At 43.0% G+C, this 27,257-nt stretch overlaps 2 long non-coding RNA genes across 2 annotated transcripts in view; one reads left to right on the forward strand and one right to left on the reverse strand.

Moving 5' to 3' along the window:
• Positions 1-27,257, forward strand: part of LOC120503128 — a 62,643-nt gene that overhangs the window by 16,681 nt on the left and 18,705 nt on the right. The window contains exon 2 of the long non-coding RNA XR_005627664.1: positions 21,439-21,503. This is a non-coding gene — a long non-coding RNA (uncharacterized LOC120503128). The remainder of the gene's footprint in view (positions 1-21,438; positions 21,504-27,257) is intronic.
• On the reverse strand, positions 17,074-23,017 carry LOC120503129. The gene is made up of 3 exons (XR_005627665.1): positions 22,891-23,017; positions 18,539-18,660; positions 17,074-17,130 (listed from the first exon to the last, which is right to left on the reverse strand). It is a non-coding gene; the product is annotated as an uncharacterized LOC120503129 (long non-coding RNA).

Genomic DNA, 27,257 nt, shown 5'->3' on the forward strand with positions numbered 1-27,257 from the left:
CAAAACAGAGGTGGGTCAGGCCTTGAATTCCTACAGGTACTGGGGTGTTTTTTCCTTACTGGAAAGGGGCTGTTCTTACTCTTTGATGTTGGGGATGTGATGACTTGGAGATAACTACGCGAGTCTCCTTATGGTGAGCAAGCGCTTGGATTGTTTATTTGGCAGAGGGAATGAAGTCACCTGCCTGATGAGAGATCTAAATGTTAGTGAAATGTCAAAACTGCCCACATCTGTTTGAGCTGCCAAATCTCAGGGAAGTTATCATTCCCATCCTGCTTGGGGAAGCTGTTTTTATTATGTGAAGCAGGATGGCTGTGCTGCACTGTCTACCTGACTACAATAAACCAATCTGTTGTTTTCTCCTTGCCTTTTCTCACCCCATCCTGACAGATGTGAAGGAGTACAGGTGCATCATAGATTTTTTTTTCTTTTTTTTCCCCAGTGTTGATGATAAAGTACCAAGTCTAGTGAGAGATATTTCATGCCTGACTGTTGCATCATGCTTAGTGACCTTCAGACTTGCTTGTGTGGAGACTGTGGGGACCTTTTGATTTACAGCACTACTGAAGCGGCTGCACACCTTGGCAAGGGCCAAATGACTATTTCAGTTCAAGTCTGTGGGTGATGAGTGAAGAGACACATTTTGCACTCCTCTCACACTGCTGAGAGATTTATTTATTTTTGAATGTTATGGATTTCATCTGAAGTTTGAATAAAGATTTTTTTTTTTAACCTATAGGAGAAAATGCCTTAATGAAACATTTCTGCGTCTCTTTACTTATCACTACTCAGTGGTTGTTTCCTCAAGGAATCTCTATCCCAGCTTTTCCTTCAACTCCTGATGGTTCTGGGCTTTTTCCTCCATGTTAGTAATTTTTGGCTCCTGCTTGGGTCTATTGCAGTACCCTTCACTTCATCTCCACTTGAAAAAAAAAATCCTTTGCATCTTGCCTCTCTTTTCCCTTGGGTGTAAAAGTAACCCCTTTCAGACCTGTGAGCACAAAGTGTGGCTGAGCGAATCCATTGCTCTGAGACCTGGAGATGCTGTGCCTGGTGCAGGAATGAAGAGATGTTTGGGCCATTCGTGGGCTGGGGCTGGAGGAGCAGAAGTGAAAGACAAGACAGCTGTGGTGGGGAGCAGGATTCATTCCCCGGCTCCCTGTCTGCTCTCCGTGGCCTTCTCGGGCGCCGATTTATTGTAGTACCCTTCACTTCATCTGCACTTGAAAAAAAAAATCTTTCCTTTGCATCTTGCCTCTCTTTTCCTTTGGCAGGAGACAAAAGGGAGGCACTGCTTGGGTGGAAAAGTAACCCCTTTCAGACCTGTGAACACAAAGTGTGGCTGAGCGAATCCATTGCTCTGAGACCTGGAGATGCTGTGCCTGGTGCAGGAATGAAGAGATGTTTGGGCCATTCGTGGGCTGGGGCTGGAGGAGCAGAAGTGAAAGACAAGACAGCTGTGGTGGGGAGCAGGATTCATTCCCCGGCTCCCTGTCTGCTCTCCGTGGCCTTCTCGGGCGCCGCCAAGCAGGTGCCTGTGGGCTGAATTGCAGTGGGTGTTGCACAAGGAGCTGCAGGCTGGTGGAAAGGCTCCAGGGAGCCAGCTCCAGCCTACGGACTGGAGGTTTGACTCCCTTCGTCTAGACACTCTCACGGGGATTACCTCAGCAATAATTTGTCAGCCTCTATTTATTTTCCAGCGGCATGGTTAGTATTTACTGGTGCTGAGATTCTCCTCACACTCTTCCATAGTTTATCATGCAAGAGGCACTTTGGGCAGAGCAGCTTCCTAGGGCACCATTTCCATGGGTTTTTGAATAATAGTGGTGATACTCATGTTTAAGAGAAGGAAATGTACCTAAACATCCATATCCCTCTGAGGAGCAAGAACATCTCTTGTATGTATTTTGATGCAGCTGGTTCTCCAAAAGCATCAGGTTTTTTAGCCAGAATTGTACATAATCATTTGTGTTCATCAAGCTTGAGAAAAAGGTCTGAGCACACTTTGCTGTCACTTTAAGTAAAAAATTCTTTCAGTCTCAAAACCATTTATTTGTCACAATCCTAGTTTTTTACACAAACAAACTACCACTTTCAGGGACAGTAAATTTACACACAATCCATGAGGAACGTATGCATAGCCCAACTTTAAACATGGATGTTGGTGCCTGACATGAGCACTGTCTTGGGTTCTCTGGGTTGTTCATGAGCAGATGCCTCTGAGCTGCCTTTTGCTGAAGCTTTTCAAATAAACTGCTGCTTTGACACACATTTTGGAAGAGTTTTCCTCTTCCTATGGATTGGAGAAAAGGAATATTATAGTCCTACTTTATGCTAAAAATTTTATAGTATAAAAATAATTTTACAGTATAAAAATGATTTTAACTATTTTATATTAAAATACAATTTAAAAATAAGGCTGTGAAATAACCACCTTTGAACTTCCTCCCTTCTGTTCACAACTGGGATTAAAGTTCAAGTGCTGACGACATTTTATGCCCCAACTTCTGGCCTCTGCTCTTTCCATGACGTTTTGTCCAGACTCCATAATTCAGAGGGGGTAATTGAAGATGGTGAATATTAAAGATCTGATATGAAATTTTCCAAGTCTACAAAACGGGAACTTCCGTGAATGTGTTTAGTGGAAAGCTTGGCTTATGCAGCAGGACAATACAAATTTCACAAGACTTGTCTTTCATGTTTTGGGTTTCCCCCCAAAGTATTGAAAGGGCATTAAACCACAGTTTAATAAATAAAAATTAAAACAGTTTCACTCACTGGTTGTCGGGGAAAACGGAAACCCATAGAAAAGTAAATCTTTAACTGAAAACAAAAATCAAGGAACTTTCTCAAACTCCGAGGATCGATGTTGTTTTATTATTAAACCACTGTGCTGTTGTTCCCGTGGAAACAAAGAAACAAATATTTGAAGCTGTGTCACACCTTCCACCAAAACTCCAGTGAAGAGTGTTTTGGAAAGTGTTTGTGTCAGTGACAGCTCTCCTGTGCTCTGAATGACGCCTTTGTGCAGCTCCTGGGCTCCTGCACAGGCCACAAGGTGAACTCCCCACTCATTCCTTGTCTTTACAACCCTCTGCAAGGAATTAATTGCCCCAGGAGCTCTCTACCCAGCACAAACGATGAGTTTGAGGCTGCAGCCATGACCAAGATGAAATGTGTGGCAGCGGCTCGCTGTTGGTTTGGGTGGGGTTTTTTTAAGTCCATAATTTTCTACAGATCAATCCTGTTAACATGCCAGATGATTTCACCTTGAACCCAGTGAGACCTGTTCAGAAATGGAAGGAAAAAACCCCCGTGAAATATAACTGAGATTTTGGCTTAAAATAATATTTACTTTAGTGAGATAATATGATCCATCTCCTCATTACCAGTGGGAAGAGATCTTTCCATGCTGCCAGATATCTTTTACCTGAGGCACCCCATCTGTTTATATTTGCAGGCCAGGGGGAGTGGAGGAAATCTGATCAAAGTTAGCAGGTGCTCCTTTTTAATTTTTTTTTAAATTAAAATGCCGCTCTTTTTTTCTCTTTGCCCATTTCTTTCACCTCCAGATGAACCATCACATTTCAACTATTTTAACCAGAAAATTCTCTTGTTACCTTGTTTTACAACATGGATTTTAACCCAAAGAAGGAGAAGTAAAATACATTGACTCTGGTATTCTGTGTTGAGTTTTTTTAGTGAATATAAGGTCAAAACTGTAATTAAATATCTCACCACTGGGAAAAGCATCACATTTCTCATTTCCAGCATGGAAAATAGCCGATGATGTCTCATTAAGGACAAGCCCATTTTGCAACCTTTCCCTTGCTGGAAGCACTAATCACCTTTTTCTTGCCCACACACATACCTATTTTCACACAGTTCATAGAAGTTTCATATCTTACAAATCTCTTCTGCACTGTTAAATGTCTTTGAAATCTTCTAGTTGGTTCAAAAGCTATTAAAGCTGGAAGAGGGGAAGGACATTTGCATTAACTTCTTGCGCATTAGGCTGAAATGTACTTTTCTGATGTGTGAGGAGACATCACAATGAATTCAACTCTACAAAAACTGAGCTTCTGTTCTGAACCAGAAGGTTGGATGGAGCTCTGAGCAGCCTGGTCTAGTGGAAGGTGTCCCTGCCCATGGCAGAGGGTGGAATCAGATAATCTTTAAGGTCCCTTCCAGCCCAAACCATTCTGTGATTCCATAACTAGAGTTCTTATGATGCATTTACTTTGTGTAGTGCCATGTGTACAAGGATACTGGAGTGCTCTGAATGTGAAATAAAACAAATAGTTGTCTATAATTTTCTAAATTTTAATGGATTTTTTCTCATTTTGCCCTCCCTAATGCATTATAGTCCAAAACCTGCTCAACGTTGGAAGGTTTAAATTGTAACCAGCTCTAAAAATCATCCTTTTCAAATTACAGGCCGGCTAAAAGATACTAGCATGGGAAAACTTCCTTCACTGTGGGGTGAGTGAGCAGCTCAGATGCCTCTGATGGACCACACACTGCATTGCCTTCCAGTGTTATCAAATAATAACTGGGAAACCCTGGGCCATGTGTAGCTTGAAGTCAGAGGCCGTGTTTGGTTTGTGGTTCCTGGTATGTATCGTGACAGGTGGAATATACTGAAATGAGGGGCTGGGGAGCAGTGCTTTTATTTGTAAACGCTGCTTAAGATAATTACAGTGGTGTGGAGCAGAGGGAAGCCTTGTGCCTGTGCTGGTGGCTATCTGTGTATCATGGCCCAGCACGTCTCCTGAGTAAAGGAATATGTAATTCAAGAAGTGTCCCCAGGAAAGGGAGAAGCAGCTTTTGTTCTCAAACCCAGCGTTGTCCTGATTGAGGCCACATGTTCCCTTGCAGCCCCTAATCAGTGTGGGGCTGATTCCTATTTAGTTCCTTTCAACCACTGTTATTCAAGCTTTATGCTGTTGGAAATCTGCTCGTTCTCATCAGCTGGGGCTGCAGGGATTCTCTGTGCCAGCTCTGGAGATCCTGATATTCTTTCTAATGCACTTTCACTGCCTTATTCAGGGGGATATTTTTCTACACAATGATTCACAGCAGCTGTGCCTCAGGCAGTGGCTTGAGGTAGGAGGTTATGCAGCAAAGCTACTTTAAAAGACTAATTTTGGTTTTTAAAAGATGTATGAAAAGGGAAGAGGTTCTTGGGCTGAGGATGGACAACACAATTTGAACGTGTTGGAACACAGTGAAAGATAACCCATCATCTTAGGGACATTGTGAAAACTCCTATCTTCTGTGCACTCAAATCAAGGTGGCAGTGCATTCATATCTTATGTTGATAGCTTATTTTTGTAATTTTGCTAGAAAATGCAGTTATCACTGTTCCCACTTAGTTTTAGCTTTAATTTATCTGATAACCATAATATTTTCTTTGTTGTGAATCCATTGCTATTTTATCAAATACTCATAATTAGATTTGGAATAAATAGAATTAAAAAACTCAAGTCTAATGAAGGGAATTGTTGCCCAGGCCATAAGAAACCTGAGTTTCTTTTCTCCAGAGGGCCTTGAACCTCATTTCAGGAATGGTCTTAACTACAATAACACACTCCACAACAGCTGCTCTTGAACCTGGCATTTCAGCCAACGCAGTTGTGTTCAAACCAGTCAACTAATGACCAAAATCACAGCTTCTAATTGCAGCCAGTACATGGTGTAAACACCATGCAGATGGTCTTGCTACCCTATTAGCTTCAAATGGAAAAAAAAAAATAAAACAAAATTTACTGGTCACTTAATTCTCTGTGTCTAAGTCTCAGCCTGACATCATTAAAGGGCATTTGTTGACTGAGGAAAGGCACTAGAGTTTCCCTTCTTGCTCTTTTACTTTTTCTTCTGTTAATGTGATCATTTTGATTTTAATATTGGCTGCAGAACTTGCAGAACTTAAACATGTAATTTTTAGAAAAAAAACAGAGTTGCTATGCAGTAGTAAAAACGATTATTTCTTCTCTAGCCCAAGTTACTCACTTAGCAACAGTCCTAAACTAGATCTGCTCAGCCTGAATGGATGTTTCTGTGTAACTGTTTGCCTGTAAAGACATGAGAAAATCTTTATTTTTTCATGAATTCCAGTACTATCTTCATTTCTTGATTCGGTTGAAGACAAAATTTGTCCCAGTTAATACCTTTTCTTGATTAATCCACTTAAGTAATGAAGCACATGCCCAACTACAGCAGCCTGAGCACTATGACTAACTAGGGTGTGATTCCTCTTGTATTTAAGATACTGTGAATATTTGGGTGGATTAATGCTTTAAAGCGTTTTTTTGTAAGGGTAAATTAACTACATAATTTTTGTGTCTATTTTTTACAAATTATCAGGACTTGGATAAGTTCTGTAAAAGAGGAAGAGAACACTTTTCAGGGGCAAGCTGATAATCAAGTTTTGTCTTCTGAAATAAAGTATTTTGAACCCTGTGACCAGTCTGCAACAAGCTCTGGGAGACAACAGATTTATTGGCTGAACATGTTCCCACCTATGGCCCATCTTTTCCCACATACAGTCCAGTGGTGCTGCTCTCTCTCCCAGAGCAGATTCTGGAACAGAAGAAGCAAGCAGTGGCACGTAGGAGGAAAAGTGATGTTCAGAGGGAGCACTGGGGTCTCTGGCCACCTACAGAGGGGTCAGAACTGCTGTGGGAGTGCAAGGAAGATGATGCAACATCGGCTGTAATTGTTGGAGTGAAATATCTCCCCATCAAATGTAAAGAGCTTTGAGACCTTGAAAGTCTGGTTTAGTTCTTTGTTTAGGCAGCACCTCAAACACCAGGGCCTCTGACTCAGTGCTGCTGCGATATAAAAAGTGAAAAATACTGTGAAAAATGCTACTGGGACAAAACATGAGATTCTCTGTGCTCCTGACGTTGCAAGACACAGGAATCTAAGAATGTTTGACAGTCTGTCATTGTAACCACTGAAACCTTAGAGGTCCAATTAAAACCTCATAAAGGGTAATTTGGTGATGTTTGCATATGTAAAATAAAATGCTTTCATAGCTCAGCTTTATGAGCATGTGTAGACTAAGAATTCTGAAAACATTAATGTATTTTTATGAATGTCATGAACTCAAAATTATTTAGCTAATTTTGACAATTTTCTTTTTTTTTCTCCATAAGCTTTCACCATTTCTTATAGCCCAAACCACAAATAAAGCATTAAAATTATTGATGTGAGCTAAACAGGAGGGCTATTGCCAAAAATAGCAGTATTCACTCAGGCTCATTCTGTGTAGCTCTGGAAAAATTATTCCCATGCTACAGCAAAGATCACATTTTTTCTTTTCTTCACTAATAGCAAAAATATTACCTTTCAAGTGGTCTGTTATTCCTGCAGCTGGGGGATAAGCAGGTTGGATGAAATTTAAGGTAGCTAAATGAGCAAGGCTTGCCGACCCAGCCTCCTGCTAATACAGTGAATGATTTATGATGCTTTTCTCTCCTGGTGCCTTCCCACCCCCTATTTTTCCCTTCAGGATGACAGCAAAATGAGGCAAACAGGCAAATGAAACCTCATATTTGACCTAACTGAGCTGCAGGAGCTTTGCTCTTTTTTCTTCCCCCTTTAATGGAGAGCACAGGAGCAGTTTCAGGGCATGGTTGGGCTCCCAGGGAGGATGTACAGAAGGGGTGTTCACTGTCCTGCCTTGCTCTGGCCAAAGAGACACTTTAACACCAGAAAAAGCAAGAGGAATTTTGGAGTTTGAACGGAATACAGGTGTGTACATGCACAGGCTCGTGTAGGGTGTCACAGAATTCACAGAATTCTGTGTCAGAATCTGTGTCCACAGCCTCGGAGAAATTTGGCAGGGATGGAAAGACACTTTATCCTCAGATAAGAATCCCATGTGTGGTGCTCCCTTAAAGCCACAATCCTCAGCCTGGGCAACCTCCTCCCCCATATCAGCAGCAGCTGCTGGTTGGTCTCTAAATGACCTCCACAGTCCTTCAAGGCTCCAGAAGGGAAGGAGCTGTTTTATGGGGTTCAAACTGCAGCCCTGGGAGCTGCAGCACTTTGTGCCAGTCAGTACCAGTGGCTGCAGGAGCCCGCCAGGGCAGGGACAGCCAGGAGGCTTGGGGAGGCAGGTGGAATCTACAGAGAAATACAAGCAATCCAATAAAGTGCTTAGAAAGAAGGTGAGGCACGTAAAGGAAAATTTTCTAAGAAGAATTAAATTAAATAACCTCATAATCCTGAGGTTTGTTGTGGTTTTGATGGGAATGAGAGGCAAAGAATTGTCCCTTGCAGTAAGTTCCCTTGGATAGGTACAACTCCAATCACGAAGAAAATGCACATTTATATTTCCCTCAGTCAGTGAGAGTTTGGCTTTGTGCTGGTTTCTTCTGAGATTAACCAGAGCACAAAAACATGGATTTGTTAGCTGGTGCTCCAGGGGATTTAGAAAACTATTTGGGGAGTACATCTTGGATCTGTGTTCTCTTACTACCAGCACACAGGTCTGTAAGAGCCTCACTGTAGTAACATGAGTATAACCATTCCTTCTCTTCCCCAGATGATTTTAAAGGCTACATTTATCTGTGTGAGATTATAGCTTTTTGAGATCTTAGAAGAGTATCAGTACAATGATCATTGCCAGTTTTAAAATCCATCCCGGAATCCATGATTCAGAAATAAAATGATAATAAGCAAAATTGAGAAAGAAACCTGATATCCTTGTAAAATAAAGCACAACCACAGAGAGCTCAACAGGGCTGGGATCACAGAAAATAGACCAGTGCTAGTGGTGTTTCTAGTGACCCTGGAGTCCATCCTGCCTGACTGAAAGCCAGGCTTTTGTGTCTGAAATCAGAAACCCTGTGTTGTACTCCAGCCGTGGACAAACACAGGATGATTAAGAACTTAGTAAGCATCTGTGAAGTGACACTGAGATCGCTGTGTGTAAAAGGTTTCCTCTTGGAGAGCAGCAGCCACGGGAGGCAGGGAGGGCAGGGGATGTGTGGGAGCTCTCAGGGCTGCATCAGGAGAAGCAGAAATGATGCAGGTGTAGGGCTGGAGAGAAAAGCTTGTTAAGCTGAGAGCAGGGGCACTAAGGGTAGGACCCACAGAAAAAGGAGGATCCTGGGGGAGATGGAGATGTGTGTATCCAAGTCCCCTGCTAAATAATGAGGAAAGAAGCACATGCACATCATTGTTGTAGGAGTTTCTCTCATTAGATCAAAAGGACAGCACCGCAGCAATCTGTTGCTTCTGTAGAAAATACAGCGTCCAAGAGGAGGAGGGGACACATGTGGGCAGCAAGAAAGCTCTTGGAAAACAACGAAGGAGGCAGCAGGAAAGAAACAGCTCACGGGTGGGGTCAGAGCAGTCCCAGAGCAGTCGGAGAGGAATGAGCAGGCAGATGAGTGGGTGAGGACAGACACCCCAGTGAATGTTGATTGTGGCACAGCCTCCATCTGTCCTGCCTTGGTGCACCCACTCCTAGTGCTAGGAATAAGCTGTCATACCATGGAATCAGATTGCTATTTGTCGTGGTAAAACTGCTGCTGAGAAACACAAGCTTTGTCTCCTAGTGAGAGATAAAGAAACAATAATAAATGGTGTTTACAGGCCCGAGTTGTGTATCCCACTTTGCAGAAGTGCTCCTTTTTTCTCCAGTCTGCTTTGCCCGTGCCATCACAACCTGCAAACTGTGCACTACATCCATGGGTGACTTCAGCTTCACTACATCCATGGGTGATTTACCTCACACTGCATCCATGGGTGACTTGCCTTTCTTAAGCTCCAGTAATTCATGGCTGTGAGTCCCAGGCACTTTGATACCAAACAATCTCCACGTTAAATAACCACCCCAGGAATTGATGCTAATACAAAGCTACATCCAAGGATTCAATAACTTTCACTGTTGACAACCCAGTAAAGAATCAGGGCAGGAACTGAAATTTCTGCCTTACCATCAGAGTAAGGAAAGAACAGAAAAGTCAGACCAACTTCCAGACCTCAGGTTGCTGCTGGATTAGTTCTGTCTGGACTTGTGTAGTTTTCTCTTGACTCCTCTTATGATGGCCTTGAGACTGAAGGATGGCTCTACAGCTCCAGATGTCTGAATTTTGTGCTGTTGCTGGAATCCTGTTTCAAAGAACAATCCTGTTTAAAAACCTCAGGAGAGGCTGTGCAAAGGAACAATGAAATGTCAGAAGAAAAGAAATGTATTTTTATTTCAGCACTGAATTTCCTTTGGAAGTATCAGCCATCATTCTTGGAATGGAATGACTTACAGCTCAACATGAGGGTGTTGTCATGTCCTCAATCTGATTTTAGTGTGAGCCACATCAGAACCAGGAGAGGTCACCCCCAATGGTGGGCTGTGGTACCTTCCTGAGGTAACAGTATGTGACCCTGGGGGTTTCTTTTGTCCTGTTTCAAGTGCTAAAAAAAGAAATCCAGAGGGGAAAAAAGGTAGCTAAATCTTTATGCATCTTTCTTTTTGTAGGGAACACCTGTCTGGGGTAATCCTTGACTGTTTGCATTCATGAGAAGCAGGAAAGCAGCTCTGTTTGCTCTGACTTCATTAGTGGCAGCCCAGCTTCTCAAATGAGCACAAAGTTTCTTTTTTTGCTAGCTCCAAATAGATAAAATTACTACCTGGTTAATTCCTCGTAACTTTTAAGGCTTTCAATCACAGCAGTAAATGCTACTGTGCCCCAGCTCCTGCTTTTACTAAATTGTATTATAAGCACCTTAATTACAGTCTGTGCTGTCTGATGGGCCACGGAAAATGTCGTCTTCCAAAAAACACATGATAACAGGGGTGGAGTGATCCTGGGCTTTTTTTGTCTGTTGAGAAAGAAAGGGCTTTTGCAGAGAAGATTAATAGTAAACAATGTTAATCTAAATATATCTCAAGACACAAAATATCCCCTTCTTTCAGGCCTGCTGTCTCAGGGGTACTGGCATTCGCCGTGTTACTGCGGGGATCGCTGCTCAAAGCCAGGCTCCTCCTCTGCCCAGCAGAGCCCAAACCAGGTCTGCTTTTGTGGTCATGCCACGCTGAGCTGCAGCAGTACAATGAGGTCCCTCACTTGTGCTGCTTTTAGCAGGCGAGTTCAGGGCTCCCAGGTTGAGATCTAGTTCAAGGGCAGAGCAGTGAACAGCAACACTCAGGGACTTGGTGGTGGTTTGAGCAAATTCTCCACGCCGCTGCCAAAGAGAAGCGCCAGACCTGGCTCTCACAGATGGATTAGTGCCCCTCTATATCCCCTCTCTGCCTCTCTACTTATTTAATTATTTTTATAGGTCAGATCAAATAGAAGTTGGAGGCAGCTTTTAAAGTGTGCTGCACTCAGGAGAGCAGAGCATCTGGCCGGGCGAGTTGCTGCTGCCCCTGTTAATGGCACGGCTCTGGGCCTTGGGGCAGGCAGGCTATCCTTATCACCCTGGCAGGCTGCCAGCCCCAAAGAATAACCCATTAACGTCTGCCCCGCTGGCATTCTTGCCAAATACAAGGGATATCTTTTAAATAAACATTGGCAGTTCCCAGTCGGAGGAAAGAGAAAGGGAGTAGAGGAAAAACAATCCTTGACATTTCAGTGACTTTGCAGGGCAAGCTGACACCTGGTACCACCCTTATCTGCGGCTGTTTGTGCAGAGCTGCAAAACAGCTTCTTCTCTTGGCCCTTTTGCTTTCTTTAAATAGAACTGGGAAGACTGATAATGGTAGGAGTAGCTTTCTTGGATAGGTATTCTTTGCCTTTCCTTTTTCCAGGCTAGGGAGACCCTGTGTTAACATCTGGGCTCCTGTTTTTCTCCCAAGTACAGCAGAACAGTGTGGCAGCTTTCCTGCCTCAGACTCTGCCAACAATGTTTTTTTCCCACAGTTTCCCTCCCTGGTGGATTAGATACAATGTGGATTTACTTTCAGGGGGGCACTTTCCCACCTGACTTCCGATCTCTTCATCCATCAAACTGAACAGCCTCATGGATCTGCCAGGAATCAGAGCAACTGGGGCTCACCCCATTCTCAGCATTCCTCGGGAAGGGCTTTTTCTGTTTGTTTCAACCATTTCACGGGTTTTTTTTTGTTGGTTTTTTTTTTGTCTCTGTAGCCAAACTCTCAATGACAGCTTGAGGTTTATTTTTCCAGCTGTTATATTTTCCTTCATAGCAATAAAATTACTTGTTTGGATATTTCACTGTATCAGTAAATGAGCTGTCGAGGTTTTATTTTTGCAGTCCAGTTAAGATCTGGAGTAGGATTCATTTGTTCGGAATGCAATTGGGAGACAGTAAAATATTTGCTGTTGAAAGAATAATACAGGGACAAACCTAGACTTTGCTACCCAGCTCTGAAACTGGGTTTCCTTTCTGCTGGTTTTGCCTTGATTCACTGATTGCACTCATGCTGCCTCAATGTTCATCAGAGGGCATAAACTCTTTTATTGCATCTTTCTAACAACTTAATTAAAAGATTGGACAGTAGTTTGAAGGATTTTAAATATTGATTGTAAGGATATTTTGGTGCTAAAGTCTCTGATGCTAAGGACTTTGCGACTACTGCTTTGCCAAAATTTCATCAAAATTTCTATCTGTAATATATTGTACATTTATATTGAATTTGCAGCACTGTATTTTGCTTGCCCCTTTTCATCTAAGTGTTGAAGCTATTCCTATCTTTCTCTCAGTTTCAAAATCAACACCATCCCCACCCATGTTTAAACTTATAAGATTAGCACTATTAGTGAATTTTCTGCTGCAGCCAAGAGTTTCCTCTAATGCTTTTACTTGTGTGTGGGATGGGGCAGAGGAAGCACCCTGCCTGCTGCAGGGCCTGGGGACAGGCTGACAAAGTGCAGAAAGCATTTTTTGACCAGATCCTCATTTTAGGGCATTAAGCTTTTATGTCTCAACACTTCCCTTTTTGAAGCATGGTGACATTTGAATATGTCAATGTGTTTTCAATGAAGATAACTTAATCACCAGCACTGGGAGCTTGTATATCTCCTAATTAAATTGGAACCAATCTGAATCTCCCCAAACCAATCTTTGCTGTATTTTTAGTTCAATCTGTTGCTCCACCCCTGGACAGCCTGTACATGGTAAACCTTCTGCTATTTCCTGCTCGGTTATTTAATGCTGGAGCCAAGCTACTTTCAGTTCCTGAAGCAGAACCAAGCAAATCAAATGTGGTTAGCATGGAGTTAACTGGAAACATTCCCAAAAGATAGCAGATTTTTTTCCTAAACACATACTGATCCACCTACAGTGGAAAAGAAACATCATTTGCAAATCATAACCTCTTCACTCTGGATAACTTCTGTCTGGACACTTGCAGACCTTGTTGATAGTCTGTACTTAAAAAGGATTATCAACAAGACACCATAGGCTCTTCGCAAGAAGATTGGAATTGAAAATGCAGTGGAAGTCATTCAAATATTGCAACTAGTGTGTGAAAAGGGGCAAGAGAAAAGTGTATCATACTGAGGGACTGCTTGAAATAGGTAAATGCATAGTAAGAAGTTGTAGGTCTCTGTACTGGATTAAGGTGACACAACTATTGCTCTAATTTCATTGTTTTGTTAGACTGTACCAGCAGTGGGTTTTTTGCTGGCCAGGGAGATCCCTAAATCCAGGTGTGCTCCAATAAGGACAAAGGAGGCAGCTGCAGTTGCTGTGTGGGCTAATAAACCCTTCAGTGGGCATGTTCAGCAGGGAGGAGCATTTCATAGTCACGTCCATCTGAGCTCAAATCTGGAGCTGTTAACTGAGTTTAGATCAGTCTGAGAGACTTCTCCTCCAGGGAAAACAGCGTGGTTGCCCCCTGAAGTGTGAGGGTGAAGGGTAAATAAATACAGAATTGCTGCATCCAGTAGAGACTATTGATTAGTGCCAGGTGAGGCCTGGGTCCTGCTTTCCCCAAAGAAATCCTAACAAGTTCTTTGTAGAATACTCCAGTGGGTTCCTGTACAACTCTCACCAGCACCTGCTTCCCTGGATGATCAAACTTGAAGGGCAGAGAGGATAAAGAAATGTCTGGATTTCTCCTCCAGTACCTTTCAACCTGTCCTTCCAATTAAGTGTAGAGGCCTTGAATATAAAATCCCAGGTGTTTAGTGAAAATAAAAAGCTGAATACAATGCAGAGGCCCAAGTTATGTCTTCCTTTCTTGTGCTACCCCCTCTCCCCTTCTATTGCAGTAGAGAAAAAACACTAGACACTGGGGAATCCATGTAGGAATTTGTCTTAAGGGACAAAATCAATAACAAATCCAGTTTTAGCAGCTCTTCTGTTCACAGGGTTAATTGTTTAAACAAAGGAATGCAGTAATAGAGACATTCTGCTTCAGGCTTCTGTCTTTCAGACCCTGCAAGTATTTTCTAACCCAGATTTCAAGAACAACAATGTGTAGCTGTGCTGGAACAAGTGCTATTTTTAAGTTTCCTGTGGTTTGAGGAATTGTCAAATTTCTCTGTCTGAAGGATCAAGGGATACAGAAAGCCAGTTCGGAGTTTCTGGTTTGAAGGTTGAAGGAGTACAAAAATGAACAGACAGTGATTTTCTGCATTGTAGCAGATGAAAGAAAAGATGAAAGATCTCAGCCATGCTCCTGTCAATCCAGAGCTGCTCCAGCAACTGCAGACTTTAGTTCAATAAATATTATTTAACCTAGTTCAGGAAAATCCCTCCACTACAACAAAACAAGTTTTTCCACTCTCAGGGGTCACGACCGTATCTACGGAAGCAGCCCACGCTGATAAACTCTTGCACAACTGATACTGAGCAAGTCTTCAAAGAGCAAAACTGCACCAGCTGAGCTGGGTCTGTCTGGCAGGCCAGGCCAGGTGAAGTGATCTCATCTGCCCTCCCTGTGCTACCGAATTCCAGCCAGTTGTGCTCTGGAGATGCCTTTTTTTGGTGCAGGCAGAGCCAGTTCTCATGCAGAGATCTGCATGTCTGTAAATGTCCCATTGCCCATGGAAAGGTGCTGTCTGTCTTCCTGCTGTGTCCGTGATGCTCTGGGTTTTTGAAGCTCTGCTGGCTCTCACTGGAGTGGCTGTTCCTGTGTCTGTGTGTTATCAGGCCTGCTATAACCTGTGCTAAGACCACACAATAAAAGTAAATCTATTTTTTGTTATTATAAAACCATAGGTGCTGTTTAGGGGTTTGATTTGCTCCCTGCTCTCTCTTGTTTCACAACCAGCAGTGCCCAGGAACATCTCTCTTCTGTGTCTCTCCTGCCCATGCCCCACAAATATCAATAGTTATGATTAAATATAAGAAACCACAGTGCCAGTACTTGTGTAGGGGAAGAAGAGGACAGAGAAGAGGTAAAAGTTTGTTTTTATGCAGACTGAAACATCCCAGTAAGCAGAAATGATGAAACTTACAGGAATATCACAATCTCCTGAATAATACAATTCCCTCACTGCCTGGAAACTTAACACTTAGGCAGGGATGCATTTGACCCTTGAGTAATTTTGTAGCATCTAAAATGGGTATGATTTTTGTTTGATAAACATCACATTTTATGCCTTACAATGCACTGATCCTAGAAACAGACAAAAATCTGATATGGGAAGGTACACAAATGAGCAGTTGCATGGCTTATAAATTGTGGTGTGGCTTTAAAATGCAAAATGACACATCTGGCATCTAGTTGAGAGGGCTTTTTCACTTCTTCTTTTTCCTACCCCAGAGTGCTTTCTCCAGGGGGAAAAAATATAACTCAACTTGTCTGAAATAACACACTTTCAGAATTAGCAGTAAAGGCTATCTGTGCCCTGTGCAAGTGGAGAGAATATCCCATATACAATCAGCACATTATGTTGTTTTCCAAAACAAAACTGGAAAATTTTAAGAACAACCACTGTATAATGTCAGATTATCACGGCGTCTGGTTTTGGGAGCCTTGCTCTCTTCTTTGAGGGTTGTTATGCCAACATATGAAAGAGAAAACTAAATGGAAACCAAGAAAGATATCATTTTCCTTTCCTGCTCCCCCCTCCCTTCTTTTCCTGTTGGGAGTGTTTCTGTTTGTCTGCATAAAACTTACCCATTCCAATCCCTAACTACTATTTAAGGTTGCCTGCCAGCCTGGGAAGTTGTTATGCAGGTTGCACTTAAATAGCTCACGTTTGACTGCAGAGCACCTGTTGGTTGACTTGGAGACAGTAAAATTCAGGGCAAAGGCTTCCCAAACACAAAGGGTTGCTTGTGGAAAAAGACCTTGTTGATCTTGGATGGAGTTATAACCAGCACTTGATGCCTTTAGTGGGGCATTGTATGGTGCACTAAGTCTGTACATGTGTTTCTGTGTGTGAAAAAACAACACCTGAGCTAAACAGAGAGCACACAGCTAACGGGCTTTCTTCAGGTGTGTTTTATGGAGCACTTTTGAAAGGACTTTTTGTGTAGGGCCCTTGGAAACTCTTTTCAAAGCCCTGCTCAGAAGTGCCGGGGCCTGTGGGCCACCTTCCCGCTCAGGGCGTGCGTCGTGTGCCTCACGTCTGCCCAGTGCAGACTTGGGTCTGTCAGGTTGGGTGTGCCAGGCCCTGAGAGAGCCTTTGGCCTTGATGGGAGGTGGAGGAGCTTGAAGGATAAGTTTTGCAGCAAAGTGTTCTCTCCTTCTGCCAGTCCCAGTTCGTTCAGCTGGTGGCACACGCTGCTGCACCCTTGGCTCCGCCTCTGTGTCCTGACTCATTCACTGCTGGGTTTGATGCCTTGTGAAGGCTGACCTGGAAGAGAGACTAGACAGAGCCAAAGAATAAAGTAGGGATTTATTGGGAGGCTTCAATGGATCCACCTTGGGCAGCACAAGAGCCCAGCCAGGGCTGCACCCAAGATGAACCCAAATGGTCCCAAAATGCACGAGCACTCACAGGGTCTGTCCCTCGGCTCAGCTCTGCTCCATGTGCACATTGCAGTTCAGTGTCCAATCCCAGCTGCAGCCCCTGCAGTCCCATCCTGCTTGTTTTTCTCTCTGCAGCCCACGGGGTTTGTGCTCTTGGGCTGAGATTTGGATCCTTAGTCCTTGGTGCCCAGCTGGAGCAGGAATTGTTTTGTCTCCCTGCTCTGTGCAGAGCTCACCATCCCCTCATGTGAAGCTCAGACCCACACACTAAAGCAGCACAGAATCTGAAAAATATAAAAGTTAAAATTTGAGGCATCAGGATAACCTTGGGAAGATCAAAACAGAGTACTTTGAAGTGACACATGGGTGCAGTATTAATTTTCAACTACATTTAGGAATTATATTTACATTCATTTGTTCTTTACAGGAGTGTTCTTGTTTGGAAAGACAAGCAGAACTTTTGATGACAACATGGTTCATCTGTGAAATGAGTTGTTAATTTTTAGAAATTTTGTTTTAAAAAGCTACTCTAAAATGCTAAGATCCATGAAGCTGTTCCCCAGAAGGCATCAGTCTAACCCAGAGTTCATAAGAGTCTTTGAACATCTTTTTGTTTTGCTGCTTGGTTTTAGTTATTGGTGCAATATGAACAGCATTGCCCAAAGTGTTTAGGGTGAACCAAGCCATGCCACTGTGTTTTTGGCAAACATGAATATAATGAATGCTTGCAGGTTCTTTCAATGACCACTGTGTCCTGCTCCAGCAGCCCTCAGGTGAGGCTGTTTGTGCAAAAGGAGATTCCATAAAATCAGACAATATCCTGAGCTGGAAAGGACATACAAGGATCATCAAAGTCCAGCTCCTGGCCCTAATCTGCCAGGGGACAGGGCATCCTTCTCTATCTACAGTGCCTCAAGGAGCCATATAGGAGCTGGTAGTTATTTCTTACCATTTGAGTCACTTCAAACCTTTCCTTTAGCATTTCAACCACTGTGAAAGGCAGCACCTCTGCAATCTTTCTGAGTTTGGGATTTCCCACCACACACACCGTGCCTTTTACCCCCCTCCAAATGCCAGAATGAACACAATCCATGTGTTTGAATATCAGGCATCAAGGTTCAGCATGGGGGAAAGCCAAGCACTGCACTGATTGCAGGCAACAAACTGATCTTCTGCTGCAGTTTTTGTTTAAAACCTGATTATTTGTGCAGGCTGGATGCTGAAACATTTAGTTTGCAGAACTGACAACCTGGATGGTTGCCCATAAGGGAGGCAGAGAAAGGAGGAGCCTCTGGTATCACTGAAGTACTTGACTGGTCTTTTCAGCAGGTATTTTTCCAGTTCACAGCAGGCCACTGACAGCAGAAAGTGCAGCAGCAGCAGCCTCAGCAGTGAAACGTTACAATGGGAGGGAGATAAAGTGAAGGATTTGTTGGAGGGGCAGTGCCAGGAAACGGCTGAGACATCACATGACAGAGGATGTGCCCTCTGCAGCTCAGGGACTATTTACTTACAGGCGAGACTTCACCAGGCTCCACCAAGGGCAGTCCTGGCGAGTTATTTCAATTACCTGACCCACTTGCAGTAGGAAGTCATTATAGAGATAGTAAATACCGACCCCACCCCTGCTAGGCAGACAGACTCTTTGCCAAAATGGTCTAGCTCAGCTTCTCAGAATATAAAATATTGTACCTTTCTAGTTGAAACTGGCATTGCAAAGACATCAGAAACTGCTGCTGTTCCAGTAAACTGCTCCATTTCTTGGCGTTTGACCATTGTGGAGAGAGCTTCCAGGATTTATGTCTTACCACCACCTGCAGCACAAATAATACGAGAAGAGTAAGTTGGAAATTTTTCTTAAGGTGCAAATCTCTTGCTTCTCACATTGATGGGAAAAGCTCCCAGGCCTTCTGGCAGTCAGGGAAGTTGCCTGTGATGGAGATTCTGAGAGGAGCTTTACACAAGCATTCATTTGAAGTGTTAAATAGACTCCAACACAGTTTTTCCTAGACTTTTTTGTTTTACTTTCTTGTAATGAAAGCTGCAACTAACATAGCACACATAACATAGAATCATAGAGTTGTTAAGGTTGGAATAGACCTCTGAGATCATCAAATCCAGCTGTCAGCCCAGCAGCACCACCCTGTTCATCACTAACATGTCCTCAAGTGCCATATCCACACTTTTTTTTAACACTTATTATGCTTGGTGATTAATTATTGTTAATTGATGGATGGATTTTAAAATTTCAAGGAGAAGCTTGAAACATTATCTACAAGTTATCATTTTTTTAAAAAAATCATGTTACTATTATAGTAAATCATAACAGTAAATTCTTTTCCCCTTGAAGCAATGATTTTACCAAGATCTGTGGCCTGCACAATGCTGACCTTTAGCATAACCCTGCAAATTATCACCAAAATAAGATTTTAAACTTGCTTAGACCAGAATATAGTTGGAGAAAGTCCATTCAAAGACAAAAGATTTATACTAATGCAGCAAAGAGCAGGTCTGGGCCAAAATAGGTATTAATTTAAGAGGACTTGCTTAAATTAGAATGATGATGGCCTTTGCTTGGCCTGTAGGAACAGGTGATGACAGGAAAGGAAGAAGAAAAGAACTGGCATGTCTTCTGCAGCACAAAGATCTCGGCTTAATTTTCCTTATATTTTGTGAGACTTATGTGAGTCTTACCCAGGACTTCAGGCACTGAGGTGCTGGGATGTGATGGAACAGTCCATATGGAGACAGAATAGAAACTGAAGTAAAAAATATAATTCCTTTAAAAGTCTCTGGTCAGAATTTAGGGGGTAATTCTCCATTTGAGAAACCTAGGAGTTGAACTTACTCATCCTCTGCAAAGCTGATGAATTCTTTGCTGAAGCTGACTTGATCTACCTGTACCCACTGGGCTCAGGTCGTGCTGTGACTTCCCAGAGCAGCAGCTGCTCATGGCCTGGGCTGGGCTGGCTTAGGAGAGATCACAGCCAAGTTAAAAGGCATTTATTCTCCTGTTCCCCAGGGGGATTTGTCATCTTTGTGCAGTGTTAAGGACAATGTGTCATATTGGGCTCACCAGGGGGTTTAATGCACCAAGGCAAAGATCTACAAAGGATATAGGCACCCAGCTCTGAGGCTGGGACTCAGATTAATTAGGGGTCTCTTGCACAGTGATTTGGGAAAATTCAGTGCCTGCTAATGGGATTCACATGTACCAGCATCCTGAGTGCAGGCATTGAGGTGGGGAGCTGGAAAAGTACTAAGAAAAGGATGTGTTTCTGTGTTTTGGTTGGTACCTCAGGTCCTTTCTGGGATCTGGCCCCAAATGCTGAAGCTTTATGTGTTTACAGTTGCACTGAGTTTCCTTAAGGAAATAAATCAAACCAATTTTTTTTTTTGTTTGACACTGCTATTAAAGTAGAAAGGTGAACACCAAACTGCTCAAGAGGCCCAGAGCTAAACTGGAGCCATAATTCCCTTGTTCCTCTTCTAGTTTTGAACGCCCTTCATCAACTAATCACTGCCTGGCACAGTATTAAATTTAATCACTGAACTCCAAAACATTGTAATGTGTCTACCTACTCCATGGTTCCATTTGGATGGAAATTTTCTATCTCGTTTAAAGACTATTAAAGCCCTGCCTTTCTTGCTCAGAACAAAAGGGTATTGTTGGATTTGTTTTTCGTTAGGTTCGTATTCAACAAAAGATGATTATTCTGTCTGCTCAGTGCTGAGATCCCTGTGAACATGTAGACATCCTCTCTACTTGCTTTTCTTTCCCCTGGATGACTGCAAAATAGAAACATTTCCTTCTCACAGAAGTGCACGGTTGAAATGCACAAAAGCAGATGTTATTTATCAAAACTTTCAAGGTTTTCCTAACATAGGTATTAATTAAAAAGTTGATGTGAGGCATAATTGAACAAAGAAGCAGCATTGCAAGGCACAGCAGGAGCAGCAATGAGATTAATACACATTTATGATTGAGAATTCATATTTCATGAAACAAAAACTGTTGTTTCAGTAAAAACCTTTTGACCTTTAAAGAGCGACGTGGCAAACCCACAAACATGGAGTTGTTTGTTTGGTCCCTATTATTGCCATCACACTGTAACCTGGGGAGAAAAGCTTTTTTGATCCTCCTGTGGGCAGGAGAGCAGGATTCTTGCTTTTGGAGAGCTCACAGCCCATTCACAGTGGGTTGACTTTTAAAAGACCCATTTATTGAGTGACGCAAGGTGCAAATTATGACTCACTCTGCATAGGTTAAGTTTGTGAAAAATCAACCTAGATTCATCTGCTGAGCACCTACACAGCTGCTTAATCCATATATTATCTCTGGGGTCCCATTAACCCTTTGAAAAGAGGAAAAATGATCTGCAACACAACCCAGCCAAACTGTTGTTCTTATGCAGGGAGTTGAAGATTTTCTCTTGTCAGATCTAGTGAAGGACAGATTTTCTTCTCCCTGGCCAGGATTAGATCACAGAGTGGCTCAGCAGTCAGAGTTTGAACATTTCCTCCCCTTCCAACAGCCCTCACAATAAATCCAGCAGTGCTGGTGTTTGCTGATCTGTGACACTGTTTTCCAGGTCTCACCCAGATGAACCAGATGCTCTTCAGTGTCTGAGTCCTCTAATGATCTCACAATGATACTGTAAGTAATTGTTGTTCATTATAAACAGCTTTTTAAGCAGAAGTGTGCTGCTAGTCCAGCATGTTTTGTTAGCTGAAACATCTCCTTGTCTTTCCCACTTGTATCACAACCTATTTTCCCTGTAGATTTGAGGGTTTGGGAGCAGTTTTGCTGTGTTTGCAGGGCCTTTCAAAAGACAGAACCACCTCTTCACCTTCTCCACCCATCGCCTCCCCCGTCTTCCCTCCTTTCAAAGGGAGAACACCAGGAAGTTTGGAGATTCAGATGTGGTTCCTAAACCTCTGTCAATGAGGAAGGTCTCCTATGCTCCTGGAAATGGTGTGCAGCCACTGGTTCCTGTATTTCAACTCTCCTTCCTCTCAGGAAACCCAGAGTCCAAGGGAAGGAAAACCCCAAATGACCCTTGCACAGGTCATTGCAAAAAGTGGTGGTTGCTTAAAAAGGGTGTTACCTTGTGTGTGTGCCTTCATTTCTCCACCTATCCCTCTTGTGCCCATTTTACAAACAGTGGCAGCTGTTACAGACTGGCAGTATGGGATGGACACTGAGAAATTAAGTGTCTCTTTCTTTGACCCCTTGTTTTCAGTCCTAACTCAGCACAATTTTCCTTTCCTGGTAATAAGGCTGGGCTAGAGGAGGGACTGTACCTCTTCGTTACTGTGATTAAACACTGCAAAAAGCTTTTGTCCAATGCGGAATCAAATGCTGAAATTAATTTACTTCCTCTCTGTTCATAAATACTGTGTGTCAGCCCTCTGCAAGCCACAGTTTGCTAACCTACTCCCAGAGATTCCTGCAGAGAGGAAGTGGCAAAATTGCATGTAAGATTATTTACAGAAAACTAATGTGAAAAATGAACATTGGCCAGATACCTGTCTGTGTCTTTACTCAGGCAACACTTATTACCCTCTGACTTTCATGGTCAATCACAACTAGACATAAAATGTGAGTTTCACAGCCCATGTAGGAGATTGGAATTGAGTATAAAGATATATATGCTGTTGTTTTTAAGCCCATAATAAAACTCACTGAATACTCATGAATAATAGATGCATTTAAAGGAAATTACGATCTGCTCCTGTTTAATTTTTGAAAGAAAAAACCCCAACAAATTAGCTTATAAATTCTCTAATGGTTTATTCTTTAGGGCAGAACAATGGAGGCTTGGTATGAAATTCACTGGAATCAATAAAAAGACCCTCATTTTATGCCCCAAATTTGTAACCCACACAGAAGTCTGTTATGGCAGCTGCCACCTCTGCTAACACACCAGGGTTCAGCCCGGGTTCCTCCAGGGCTACAGCAGTAATGGCTCTAAAGTCTGGCTGGAACAGGCTGGTATTCCCTGTGGATCAGGCACAGAGCTGGACCTGTACCATGCACTCACCTGTGCCTTACGTCAGTCAGTCTGCTATGTGCTGTTCCACTTGCAGCTCTTGTAAATGGAGCTGAGAAATGAGCGGCGTTTTCGGCCCCTGCCGCCGCTGAAACGTGACCCAGGGCTCAGGCAGGTTCCAGCTGCGATCTCGCCCTTCTCATGAACGTACATTTATGTTCTCAGGACCTTAGAGCTCCTTCTACACGGGCAAAAATTGTAAAAACAACGTGAACAACGTTCTCTGTGTACAGCGGAGTTATTTAAAGTGCCTGAGGGTTCGAACATAAGCAGACACTGTGTTCACGTACAATATGAGCAGGACTTCTGGGTTTTGGCATTTAAAATGACAATTAAAAATACAGCAGGCATGTTTCAGCAACTTTATGGGTTGCCATAAACATCCAGAAAAGGATTCACTGTAAGGATTGTTTTCTTTTTTTGTTTTCTACCTGAGTTTTCAGTGTGATGTGTTGTAACACAGCATGAAACTCAAGGGCAGAAGGTGTCTGCTGCATTGGAAACTGTTGTCCATCAAAAAATGCTTCTTTGGGAGAGTCAAAGTTTACAGGCTGTTTGGCTCTGTTCAGGTAATTGTTTTAGCTTTCTGCTCAGGAGTTTTCTATAAAACCTTGAAGAGAAAAAGCCCCAGAGAGGTCTGGGAGGTGAAAAACGCTTTTCTTCCTCAGCAAGGAAACAACACAACAGACTCAAAATCAGTCCCTGGCACAATTCTGGGTACCATGCCACTACCTGAATTTTCTTAGAAATATTTACCACAGGAATGACATTTCTGAATAGTCAGGCAGCTCTTCCAACTGTAGGTGCCTGACAATTGCCAAGGACTGGGAACTGTACACTGTACCCTGTCCCTGTAAGGAATCCAGTGTTTATAAAAATATAAGGAACCCCTTGTTGTGTTTTAGACATTAAGGTGAGAAGAAGAACCTGAATCTCAAGTTAAGCATTTAATTACAAGGCCTTTCTTCCTCAGTAATTTTTTGCCTGCCACTTGTAAACCTTTGGCAAAAAGAATTCCTCAGCTTCTTTGGCTTGTAAACTTGACTCTCTTATTAATCAACACCTAAATCTCCAAAATGCTTTGAGATGTTGTTTTGATATTTAGTGAAATGTCCCTTAGGATGGTCAGCTCTTTCCAAGCCTTAAAATGGGAGGTAAAGTACAGTTTGTTGTTAGATAGTTCTGAAATCCATCTTTCCTCTTTGGGATACTTTAGCAATGTTTCATTCTGTGCTTGTATTGAAACCTCACAGCCATCCCCTGACCACCTAAAGATGCTCAGCCAAAATAAATCCCCTGCAGCTTCCCTGGGTTTTTCTCAGCCCCTTCTCACCATGGGAGTTGTGTGGCTCCTCTTTAGTGAATGCCAGGGTTGGGATTGTTTTTCAAGACTAAGTGAGAAGTAGGTTCCTGCCCTGAGTTAAGCAACACTCCATGTTAGTGATCCAGTGTCTCAATCAAGGCAGGAAGAAGTAAGGAAACTGCTTTATCCTCCTGAGTGCTCAAATGAATCCCCAGGGACTGGGAATGGGACATCTGTCAGAAAAGAGGGAGATAGAAGGTATCTTAGGGCTACATTTGTTTCCTGTGGCTGTGCCTTGTATTTTATCCCTTTCCTCTCTCCCTCACCACAATTCAGGACTGTGCATGAGCTCTTTTCTCCCCTTTACCTTTATTTATTTCCTTTACTGAGGCAATAATTTTGCAATCTGAGGGATTCAGAGCCAATCCCATTCTCCCTTTCTACCTTGCTGTCTCTTTTTCCTGACCCTGCCACAGCTGCAATGCCACGCTGTGAACCAAAACTCAAAGGTCCTTTTTGTTTGGTCGATTTTTGCTTTGCATTCCTTCCCTTTCCCTTGCATTCCTGCTCAGTGTAGCCCTAGCAGCTCTTTTCCCTCGTGTGGAGCATCAGGCACATCCCCCAGGCCTCCTGCTGAAATCTTTCCCTCCCTGAAGCATGACCTTGTGCTGGATCTCACCCCTCATGCAGGTGCTCAGCACAGAACTAACTTCAAGTCTAGTTAAGAGCTATTTCGGGGGGTGAAGTGGGCATGAGAAAAGGTACCATTTTAACATTCATCCTTTTTCCATGGCAAATTGGACATTAATTGTAGTGACACTGCTGGGATGGACAGTCTTTCTAGCTCGGTTGTTATGCAACAGCAGCTGTGTGACTTCTTCATTTGTACAATCAACCTGAAACTGTCTCAATTAAATCACACTTGTAATTGCTGCTACCATGAAAAAGGGGAAAAGCAGCTACAAGAGGGCTCCAAAATCCTGCTCTGACTCCTGTACCTTGGTGAACATTGCCAGTAACTTCTCTGGTGATGGACCTGGAGCTCACCTGAACGTGGAACAGAGTTGAATAATCCCTTTCACCTGTTGTACATCCCAGGTTTGTCCCTTGCCTTTCCTTTGCTTGTCCTTTGCCCAAGCCAGTCACAACCAACAAAAATTTCAGCTGCTTGGCCAAGTGTGTCACAAGCCACTGCACCTTAGTCTTGGCAAATTTATCTTGCTGTTCCAAAAATTCCTCACACTCCTTGGCATTTACTCCTGTGGGTATTTGTAGACTGTTATGACTGCTCTTACTCGTTGTTTAGCCATTTAGCTGTGTCCTCATAAATCATTCCCCCCTCAGCTCTTTAGCTGGGCTCCCTGCCTGTGCTCCTAAGTGTGAAAACTCCAGGCTGAGCCCCCCTTTCCACATCTGCTCCCCACAGGATTCTGTTGGTGGCACAAAGTCCTTGCTCAAGCCATGATTTCATTCCTGGCTTGTTGCATGATCCCTTGCTGACCAAAGGATCTCTGGTTCTCTGCAGCAATAATGGGTTTTATTTCCCAGGTCCTCCCACATTCTCCTAAGACTTGTTCCACCTCTTCCCCTGAGTTAAAAACCCCAGTTCAGGCTCCTTGCCCCTTCTCCCCAAGAGCAGCAGAGGCAGGGAGTATCCCTGCAGTCGTTCTGTTTCCACCTCCTTCATCCCTCAGTCTTTCCTGAAGGACTTCCCTGTGGCCAGAATCCCTTTCCAGGGGCAGCTGGAAGATGGGCACCCACAGCAGGGCATCCAGGACATCCCAGGCGGGTGGGATGGGCACAGCACATCTCCCAGGTGGGTGTCTAGTGGAGCAGGGTAAGGATTGGATTCAAACCTTCTCTTCCCAAATGTGTCAGGAGCTGGTGCCCAGGGAGCTGGGCCATGTGTTTATCACATTTACCATGGGAAATTCTGGCATTTTTGCCCCCTCCTGTGGACCCCTGTCTGCATTCTTGGAGTGTGGACTTAACACATACAAATTCCAGGAGCTTTGTGGTGAGGACAGGCTATGCTGTTGATTAAGGCATCTTGGAAGCTGTCTAGATCTTAAATTAATTGCCACAAAACATTACCAGGAAGAAGAGAACCCTCCAAAAGGTGCATTTATCCAGTTTATGAGGATGATTACTACAGCAAGGATTGAAAATAATTAAGAGTTGTGTAAATTACAGGAATTACTTCAGAGTCCAAATGAGGCTTTGACTTTTAGGGAGAAGAAAGAAATTTCTTGTGGGCAGATTTGCCCATAGCTACTTATTGCAAACTTCCTTTTACTTTTTTGTTACATTTTTGTCCATGGTTGTGACCACAGAATCAAGAAGGACCAGAGAGATCCCTAATCTGGCACAGGGTATCATCCAATCAGTTTAGCACATTGAACCATCACATGCAAAGTACAGTCTTGTTCCCTTTTCAGCTGAATAAAATTTGGAAGTTGCAAAATAATCACTAAAGCAAGAGACAGGATGTGATGGAAGACATTTCTTTTCCTAAAAGCTCAAAAACTCTAGAGAAGCCTCCAGTCTGTGCTGTGTTTCCTTCCTACTTGCACATTCATTTTATGTCCTCCACTCTCACCCTGCTTGTTCCTGTGCTAGCTGGGGCTGATCCTGCACTGAGGTCTCTTTCAGGGCTCTTCCATCTCCAGCTTGGAAGAATCATCTATTTGCCTTGTGGCAGAGGAAGAATTCAGTTCTGAATTTGGGGTGATGTGTTGAAAAGCTACTTTTGTTTCACCTCTGAGCTCCAGAACCACCCTTTAAATCTCTGAAGATGAGCAAGAGGGTCCAATATGACCATGAGTTAAGTTAAATTGTACCCGGGAAGTTTAGTCTTGTTTAATGGCTTTGTTCAATTATTCTACTTGTTAATTTATCTTTACATTAACATAAAAATCATGTGGTCTTTCTCCTGTGAAATAAAGGAGATTCTTAGAAGAAATTCAAGTCTCTGCACGTTTTTTTCTTTGTTTGTTTCTGTGACTGTACACAGGGACTTTTAATTCTTTTAAAAATAACTCCCTGAGCCACATTT

The sequence above is a fragment of the Passer montanus genome, unplaced genomic scaffold (genome assembly GCF_014805655.1).
Source record: "Passer montanus isolate IOZ18808 unplaced genomic scaffold, ASM1480565v1 scaffold25, whole genome shotgun sequence".
Classification (NCBI taxonomy): domain Eukaryota; kingdom Metazoa; phylum Chordata; class Aves; order Passeriformes; family Passeridae; genus Passer; species Passer montanus.